Below are 6,850 nucleotides of genomic sequence, written 5' to 3' on the forward strand. Positions count from 1 at the left end.
AACTTCTGCTCAACCTAATGAAAAAACCTCTGCAATGATAAAAACTTAATGATAAAAACCTCTGCAATAATAAAAACCTAATGAAGAAGCTCTGCAAAATTAAGCATATCATATAAGAGGTGGTTATTTAATTGGGATGGGTCATCTCTCTCTCTCTCTCTCTCTCTCTCTCTCTCTCTCTCTCTGTGTGTGTGTGTGTGTGTGTGTGTGTGTGTGTGTGTAGAAACTGTGAAGTCACAGGAAAACCTTCTCCTACAGATGTGAGCACACGATGTCTCTTCGGATGGACTAACAAGTCTTTGAGACATCCTAAGCCTTGTAACTCCTTGTAACTCCTTGTATAGCCCTTTCACTTCCCTGTCTACCCGATAACACCTTACAGATTCAGTCAGGCAACAGTGTCCAGCAAACACCGATCTTGCCTGAATTCAAAGCTCCCTTTGAGAACCAAATCGGTTAATAAGCCGTTTCATTGAGAGAGGATAACCCGTGTGATATTCGTCTTCAAAGTTATGATGACTTTAATTACTCGGTAATCACGTATCGTAATGATATGGTCTTTCTCTCTTTGTTATGGGCATTCTTGTGTTTCTTTTTTTTATTTCCTGTCTAATGAATCTAAAGAAAATAAAGGGATGAGAAAAGGTTTTACTTATACTTGCAGGTAATTATATATAAAAAAATAAAAGATAAAGAGAAAATTGTCATAAGGAAAAAAAAAATGTCTTAAGCAACAACTCGAATTCCGTCACCACGATCGTCAATTTGCACTTCTGTCTTTCTACTCTTTGAAGGAATCTTTTCGTTCCCGGTTGGCCCTTAACATTTAGTTTCCATCAAACACGCAACTGTGCGCCCCCCCCCCCCCCCCCTCTCTCACTCTCAAGGCTTCCCCTTTCCCTGTCTGACACACTGACGGACATTTCCCCAAGTGGTATTGTGATGTTCGAGTTTTAAGCAAGCATTCTCTCTGACATTTTTTGAACGTTCAACCTGTGGGACTTTGCAGTTGGAAATTAAAAGCTTTAGCGATCCTGAGTTAAATTAATACAATAATATCCAAAATCACAAGTCCTTTTCGTTTTTGTATATTTGATTTAATATATATATATATATATATTATAATAATATATTATATTAATATATATATATATATATATATATATCATATATTATAGGTAATATATATATATATATATATCTTATATATATAGTATATATGATTATTATTTATATTACATATATATATATATATATAATATAATATATTAATATTTATATATATATTGTGACGTGTATAGATCGTTCGTCTACCCAAATATCAATTAAATAATTTGATTTGGAAAACGACAGCCATTTCTTTAGAATATCAGCTGATTTTTAGGAAACGCGGGAACCAAAACCCGCCAGCCAGAGATAGGGGATTCCCCAGTTGGGGGAAAAGAGTCTTTTATCAGCTGTAGGGACGTATCTCAAAAGGGAAGGGCGTAGGCAGATTGGTACTTCTTAGACCTATACCTTAAGCTCTCTTTCCTGTGACCCCTCTGCTGGCTGTATGCTTGTTTTCCAGGATTTGCCTTGATCGTGGGGGGTTAAGCTGACTTCCAACCCCCAAGCAACCCACCTGAATTCTGTCTCAGTCGGCTGCGAGACGTGATCTCGGACAGAGGTCAAATTACCTGCCTTCCTGTTAGGCCTACCCAGGCCCCAGGGTGTGAGTGGCGCGCCGATGACCCAGGCCTCAGACAAAGGGGGCCATGCTTTTCTACAAAGAGCCACTGAACACGACATCCAGGTACGTCTTGTGAAACAACATATTGCCAGTCCCTTATCACCTATTATAATTTTGATCCTCATTCTCCCAATTCAATTTCCAGCAACAAAAGGAATTCATCCTTTTGTTCCCCTCTCACTGCCTCATGGCCAGCATGCTTCCCCTTGTGTGATCGTCCCAGACCAATGGAGTCATTGCATACTTCAGTGAAACCTTAAAAGTTCCTTCTCCCCAGTATTAGAGAATTAATTAATCAAAGCAAGAAGTCATTTTTCCTTTTATCTTGTTTAATCTGGGATTCTTTTCCAGATTCCATGAGTCACGTGCCGTCTCTCTGCCCGCAAGTGTGCATTACCCCAAGTGTATGAAAACCAGCTATAACAGCTCCAGTGGAGCCATCCTTTACCTTTTCTCCAGGCCAGCACGGGCCTTTTTGTAAATAAATAGCTGTAAAGTAACGAGCTGAGTTTTCTGGCGACCTTCCCTCTAAAGAAATTAATAATAACTATCAGTTTACGGTAAGTTGAAGCAATTCCCTCTTGAAATCCCTCAATTATTTCTGTTTACGTATCTAGCCTCTCTCAAGGCCCGCTATATACGTAAAATTGGCGACCTTGCCAGGATGAATCTGGGCTTGCTTAAAAAAAAGCTTGTAAATCGCGTTATCCGTTGTAAAACGTAAACTGTAAATTATTTTACAAAGCGTAAATCAAGCACACTTGCAGGGAAAGAAGACATACTGACTCACGGTAAGGTATTCCATTCATTAATATGATTATTCTATAACCAATGTTAGCTTAAGGTACGTTTAAGTATTTTTATTGTTGAAGTGGTCAAAAGAGCGTAGGTAGAAATCTTATTATTGTAACGGCGAATGCGCCAGAGCTTTATTTTAGCGGCGAGCAACAATTTGCCCCGCGAGTTCTCTGTTACTTTGTGCTGTCCTCGTAGGAGCTCACACTAACACGTGTGCAGATAGATGCCAGAAAGGACCAGATCAAACTAGGAAGTGCTTTGCCAGGGTTTATTGCTGTATTAGAAAGCCTAGTTAGTTAGGAGTGTTTTACTAATAGTTACGGCAAAAGAAGTGTACAATTCTTTTGTCTGTGATATGTTAGGGTATTCATTTTTAACTTAGTTTTCATTCCAAGTGTTGGTAACCGCTTACCTCTCAGCTTAAATTCAGCTTAGAGCATTCTCGCGCCTGCGCGGTCTCAACCAGCCTTCGTTTTCGCTCACAACGGCAGCCATGTTTGTTCTCTTTCAACATTATCTAAACAATTTAGGCAAAGTAACGTAAGTCTCGAAGTTTTAACGTAAATAATATCAATCTCGGTACTAGTATCTATCGTTCTGCCAGAGAAATTAACGTAATTCGCCTTGAATAAGAAAGTAGTATTTTGTGTTGTAAATTGCCTTCGCACTTACAGAGAATCAGCTGATTCGCCATCACTGCTAGCACACTGTGGTGCTAACCCGCTCTTCTCGCCTCACGTGTTTCACATCGCTCACTCACTCGCTCGCTGAGCGAAGTTTCATTTCACTTCGCACTTAACGTAACCTCATTCACAATTGTTTGCTAACATCGTTTTAAAATCCTTACCGTCATTTCACTGTTCACAGGGACCTAGTAATCTTACATAAAGTTAACGTAAATCTCAAGTAGAGTAAATCACAAGAATTGTTAACGTAAAATGCGTCTTTGTAAAATTCATATTGAAAACGCAAATCATTTCATAAACGCGAGCCGCTACATTAACGTAAAAATCGTTCACCACGAGCGCGTTATCATTTTCATAAAACGTTATCCAAAAGCAATTCTTTCAATAAAAACGTTAACGTAAGTAAATCACTTAACGCAAGTTGCGTCATATTAAACTAACATTAGTTGTTCAATTCAAATATAAGGGAGTTCATTCATATATCATTTTCACCCTCTCCGAGAGAGAGAGAGAGAGAGAGAGAGAGAGAGAGAAAACCAGAACACAGTATTCACGAAGCCAAGAGTACTACATCTTAACATTAATTATAGCATGCAGAATTAACATTATTTTAGTCTCTTGTGTCTTTCATTTACACAGCGTGATACGTACGCGCATGTGTCCATTGCAGTTTGCAAGCATTTATTTATTTCATTTACCGAGTACTTCAGCGAGGGACTGAGCATTTCTAAAATTTCCATTACCTGTCGTTGCTCGAGTGGTCTTTTCATTTTCTTTATCACGAAAGACTTGCGTATACCGCAAGCAAGCAACAACCCGCACAGTGTGCCACGCAAATTCATTACTTCCAGACAGGGAAGTCGTTACCAGTTTTAGGACTGGCCACCACCAGTGCACGTCAGGTCTTACCATTTTACAGTGCCACTAATTCTTGACACTGTCCATCGACTGGCTGCTGAAGTACTCCCACCTTTTACTTTCTCTCCTCCACCATTACACTCTGCCATGAGCAGTGCCATTTCACTTCAGTATATTTAAGTATACTGCATGTAGTGTCCGGGACACACCAGCACGATACCAGTGCTCCAGCCTCCATAAGTGCCATTGCACCTGTACAGGCCGTACAGGTAGCCATTAAACCTGCGTGTCCGTCCTTACGGAACGCCCAAGTAACTAGTGTGTCCATGTACAAGGGTCAGTGATCCTTCGGAACACTCAACAAAGGGAACGCCTCCCGAAGCGCCGTCATACCAGCCCTAAGTGCTGACAAACCTGCGTGTCCGTCCTTACGGAACGCCCAATTCATTAATGTCCATGTATGAGGATCAGTGATCCTTCGGACCATTCCAAGGGAACGCCTCCCAAAGTGCCGCAATACCAGCACTACTAGTGCTGCCCAAGGAACGCCTCCTCATAAGTGCCGTGCACCTGTATTGGACCTACAGGTAGCCCATTCCAACGTCTCCCAAGTTGGGAACGCCCGTAAGTGTGACATACGCCGCACACTTCATTCGATTTTTTTTTCACCTCAGCAGAAGGTGCCATTCACAAAGTGCCACCGAGCACCCAGTCTTTTCACTTTTCATTACCACATTGCAGAACCCATTTCCAAGTGAGTGCCACTTTCCACAGTAGGCACTCCTATTCCATTCAGTACCCTTTCCTGGCCATTATTTTCATTTTCTTCCGAGCCTCTACTGCAGCCTAAGGGAAATGTCTTCCCCTGCTTCCCGCGACTTCTTTGCCAGAGAGCTAGAGAAGCTCGGAGCCCTCATAACTCTGGGCAGGGAGGCTGGTTACACTGGACCAGCACTTGACCAGTGGATAAAGACGCAGCAGGCTGCTGCGCGCCAGCAGGGAAAGGAAGAAAGAGAAGCAGAGTAGGGAAAAAGCCGGAGAAGCGAGAGAAAGAAAGAGAAGAAAGAAAGCAGAGAGGATAGCCAGAGAAGCAGAGAGAAAGGAAAGAAAGAAGAAGAGAGAGAAAGGCATGAGCTAGCTCTCCTAGATGACCGCCAATCTCTCTGCTAGTTTCCAAGCCCCAGACCATGAGCTGGACTCCCGGTAAGAGGTGGTTGCGGAGGTTCTGCACCACTTGTTGTGTGCGTGGGCATGCTGTGGATTCCGACCAGTGCCCAAGTCGGTCTCTACCTTGGGAGGAGAGCTTCCAGGGTGAACTTCTCCAAGGCTACCATGTAGCCCTGCCTGATGAACAGTCTCCTACGGCCTATCAGTGGGTACAAGTCATGGCCGACACCGAAGCCCAGGTCTCCCTTATTTCCAGAAAGGCATTGCCTAGGGGTGCCAAAATCCAGACGAACGAAGAAATTCAGTTTGAATGGATTGACGGTAACCTCTATTCTGTTCCTTCGGTCCTTCTGAATGTGTAAATGCCCTTTCTGGACCAGGAGACCAGGGAAACCACATTGTGCCGCCTGGGCGTAGTTGACCAATTTCATGATGTTTATCAGGTGATATTGGGCCGAGATTTACTTAAGCCGTATCTCCCCTGGACGCAGCTCCCACTACCAGATGCACCGGATCCCTGCAGCATGCCTCATAATCAATCATCAATTTTAGATTCGGAGGCTAGTGCCTCCGATGTCCCAGACATCCCTTTTATTTGTGAACCTGGCCCTGACCCAGTGTCAGAGCCAGACATTTCTTCCGCATCATCTCAGCCTCTTACCATCTTACCGCCTACCTCCTCCACTTTGGAAGAGGTAAGCCCACCAGTTAACCCCGGACTTGCTTCCGAGGATGATTCAACGGAGGTTTCCTTAACCTCCCTACCTCAAATCACTGCCAGAGAGGACTCCTCACCTGTGCCAGAGCACACTGCCAGCCTTGGTGACTCCACAGATTCGCAACCTGTGGGGCCATCTCGCCTTACTGTCCAGTGCCACGGAAGAGGTTCTGGAACACGTTCTGCCGAGACTGTGGCCGCAAGGGTCACATGTCTGCCAACTATGGAGGGTGCGCAAACCACCATATTCCTGCCATCGCAATTGAGGCCGTCACCAATCCTTTCTTCACTAGGACCCCCAGCTAAGGGCCCTATAACAGTCACACCCCTCCAAAGCCATTATCCGCCAAGCCACGTCAGAGCCTACGACGACTCTGGCGCTCAAATCTCCCTGATACGGGAAGATCGAATCCCCCGAGGGGCTAATATTGACAGACGTCAACTGATAACCATTGAAGGCATCAATCACATTAAACTGATCCTTCCGACCATACAATTGAGAGTCACCAGACCTCGTTTCTCCAGAGTATGTACCCTTGCAGTAGCAAGCTACATTCCAGGAGGTTACGACCTCCATCCTAGGGCAGGACATGAAGTCTCCCTCACGTTCAAAAAGCCTAGGGGTCCTAACCCCACGTCAAATCACTCCAAAGCACGGAGTCATCGAAATTCTACTTCCTCCAGGAAGTACGTCCACCAACAGTCTCCCCCGTTACCAAGGAGGGAGATTGACCATTCACAGTTCCGTTGCAAAACCTGCAACGTACTAGGGCACTCCACGAATTGCCTAGGTGCCCTAGCCGACTACCAGCAGCGGACAATGTCCACTTTCCACAAGGCTTAGCCTTCCAAAAGAGACAGGAGCCTCTGTCTCCCATTTCCAAGGGCACG

The sequence above is a fragment of the Macrobrachium nipponense genome, chromosome 10 (genome assembly GCF_015104395.2).
Source record: "Macrobrachium nipponense isolate FS-2020 chromosome 10, ASM1510439v2, whole genome shotgun sequence".
In the NCBI taxonomy this organism is placed as follows: Eukaryota; Metazoa; Arthropoda; class Malacostraca; order Decapoda; family Palaemonidae; genus Macrobrachium; species Macrobrachium nipponense.